Consider the following 3625-nt stretch of genomic DNA (forward strand, 5'->3'; position numbering starts at 1 on the left):
TTACTAGAAGCCAACTTACATAGAATTCATTGTTATCTGCTACTCAAATAGTAGGTTAGCTTTCCTAATTTTCTATGCCCTTTCTCAACGGGCCTGCACTTGGATCCTAGAATTTGGAACTGCAACCCAGAGAGTGTCCTTAGTCTCCGTTAGGTAATGTCAGGGCGATGGTGAGATGGCCATGTCTGCACTAAGTTGTGTGTATGTGGAGACATAGAGCCAAAAGATCCAGTTGTGGTGGGAAGAGAAAGAATGAGAGGGTGGGTGTGCGTGTGTGTGTGAGAGAGAGAGAATAGAGACAGAGGGTAGAGAAATCTGGGGCAGCCTGAGAAGGAACCACATTCCTCTGCGTGGGGAAAAAGAGGCAGCAGATAATGAAGCCTGTCACCTACAGTGCCTCATAACGTTGGCCAATTTAGAATGGATCCTTCTTGCATTGAAATGAACAGCTGACTCTGACAGCATACAACTCTGTGAACGCAGGCCTACCTGTGAAGGTACCATGTGCCGACGCATCACGATTTGCAGAAGATTTTTAAACTCAGCTTCAAATTCTTTGACTCTCCTCTCATTGAATGGGGAGGGCTGTGCTCTTCCTGCTTCAGTCAGGACATGCTTGGCACTATTTCCACCTACAGAACATGGTGAAAGTGCTGCTGTGTGCTTTCTGAAGCCACAGAAGGATAAAAGGCCATGCACCTTCTGCCTGTTTCTTTTGGAATGCCCACTCTGAGGACAGCTGCCAGGAAAGAAGCCTGGCTATCTGAGACTACCATGCTGGAGACACCACATGTAGGTTTTCTAGTCAACAGCTCCAGCTGAGCTCTCAGCCGACAGCCAACACAGACTCCAGCCACAAGAATGAGCTGCCTTGCATGTCCGGTCTTCAGATGACAGCAGCCCCAGTCAGTATCTGTCTACATCTGCATGAGAAACTCCAAGCAAGAGCTTCTCAGCTCACCCTCCTCAAATTTCTGACCCACAAAACCATAAGCAAGAAAGAGGACAGGGGATGGCTATCAACCATGCAACCAACACTCTCTGCCACAGACTGCTTGACTAAAGAAAACTTCCCTTTCTTGCTACCACTAAAAATGGTCCAGTAGGCAGATGGGCTGGAGACCTCTCAACTTGTTTGGGTATAACATTGGCTAAGAAGGTCAAGGGTATATTTTTTATAGTTCAATCTCTGTCTGGATTAGCTAACACCTCTCATTTCTGTGCCAAAACTGAACTCAGTTCCCACTTGTCTTTTCACAAGTATATATAGCATGAGTCACCCTGTGTGGAGGGCAGGGTGGGAGAACTGGGGAGAGTGCATGTGGGCCAGTGCAAAGTCATCACCGCTACTGGGAAAGCTCAGACAAATGCCTCATGACCAGTGCTGGGAAGAGTCAGAACAGTGGGGCAGGAGAAAGGGGGAAAAGGAATAATGTCAAGGGAGAGGCAGTGCTTGCTTGATTGCATGCCAACCACCTTGGTCTTCGGAGGAAGTGGGAATTCCAAAGCCCCTCAGACTTAAACACATGACTTCTTTAAGACAATCGCTATCAGATGGCAGCTTCCAGCATGTTATTTCATGAACTCTTTCTGAATCATGGAATCAATTATGTTGCCCTCTAATGTACCATCTGAGAAATCAATGTTAAATTGACTGTTATCTAGATTTAGTGAACATGAAACAATTTATATTTGAGAGCTACAATCCAAAGAGTATGCTCTCTGTTCATTCTAGATCGAGGCTCACATGTGCACAAGCGTCCAGGGGCCAGGCCACCATGGCACAGGAAGGAAGCCTTCTAACTGAGATCACAATGCACAGATGACCCTTCCCAGGAGTCATGGCTGCTTGAGGCCATCCAACGGCTATGAAAAAAGTGATTTAGTTTGCCAAATATAGCAGCCTTTTACAAGAAACTCCAAAGCTGGTTTTTTATGTAAAATCTGATTTTTGAATGTTGGCAATGGATTAAAAATTTTCATAAAACACCCTGTGTGCCAAATTCAGCCTGTGGCAGCCAGTTGAATCCTTTCTCGATTCTTTTAAGTTTTATTCCTGCATCAAGCTAGCTCACCGGAAAGTAACATCCAAGGCTATGTTTGCTTGACTCCTTATAGAAATATTCATTGAGCTTTATTTTAATATGATGCCCTTGACTTCTATCAAAGATTAATGTCTGTTTTGCTCTGCAGCATTTCTTATAAAGATATACACAGCAAATTTCTACTAGAAATCCTTAGGAAAAAGAAGTCTGTCTTTCCAGATATATTTGTGTGCTTCCTTTCATCAGATAATTAGAACTGTGTAACTCATTGTGTTTCCTCACTTTGGCTTGACTTCTAAGGAGCTCAGAGTTAAATATAGTGTTCATACAAATATACTCCATGTTTCTGGTACTGTGAACTTTCACTTTTATCTAATATTCCAAAGAGTTTCTAAGTTTCCTTTTATATGTCTGTAACTTACCTGTTTCTCACACATCTTCTTACTATTAAGAGATCAAAATATTTTATGTATATCATATACACATATATTATATGACATATAACATATTTGTGAGTCTAATACCTTTTTACAACTTCATCCCACCCTTCTACTTCGCTTTTTAAAAAAGTAAATACAATAAAATGTTAAAGAGTAATGCTTTGCCCAATTATATTTGGCTGTCCGGCTATCTGGCTACCTTAGAGATATAACTTAGGACATATAAAGTGTGCTTTGTCTTAAAATAGGTTTCCCGCATCTCAAATGTTTAAAAAATCGCAGATAGTTAAATATATATAGAAATAATTTATAGTTTCATCACCCAGTAACTACTACCATGAACAAATTTTACTTTCTCCCATATTTTTTCTATGTAAAAATATTTACTATAGATAACATATACTATGTTTACTACATGATTTATACTATGTAATGCTATATACTATATAATATTTACTACATAACATGTATTTAATATATGTATATATTATATAACTTATATATGAGATAATATTTCAAACACAGCTTTGGAATTGGATTTTTCTTCTTAACGCTATATTCTTAGCGTTCTCCCATGACCCTAAACACTTTTGAAGAAATGCCTTTAAACATGTTTGTCATATTCGGTTATATGAGTAAACTTTAATTCATTTTACCCTTCTATTGTTAGACATTGGGTTATTTCCCATTCTCATTATTTAAACAGTGCTACCATGAATGTAAATATTTGTGTGCTGCTTATAATTTTCCTTAGGGTAAATTCCTAGAAGTAAGCTTAGCAAGGACAAAGGGCCACATTTAAAAAAAATACTGGCAAAATTACCTTTCATAATGGTAGCGTTAACTGAATCAGTATCCAAATGTCCCTGTCTCTTGACACGCTGTCAAAGATGAGATTACCACATAAAAAATATTTTGATCATTTAATGGATAAAATATAGGACCTTATTACTTTATATTGCATCTATTTGATTATAAACGAGGCCAGGGTTTTTTTGTTGTTGTTTTTGCTTGTTTTGAGCCTCGGCCTTTGTATTTCTTCTTTTGCAAGCCGTATATTCACATCCTTTGCCCGTTCTTATATTTCAGTGTTAGTTTTTTTCTTGGGCCGAAAAAAAAAAAAAAAAAAAAAAAAGGGGG

This window comes from Lipotes vexillifer, unplaced genomic scaffold (assembly GCF_000442215.2).
Source record: "Lipotes vexillifer unplaced genomic scaffold, Lipotes_vexillifer_v1.1 scaffold732, whole genome shotgun sequence".
NCBI classification, from domain to species: Eukaryota; Metazoa; Chordata; class Mammalia; order Artiodactyla; family Lipotidae; genus Lipotes; species Lipotes vexillifer.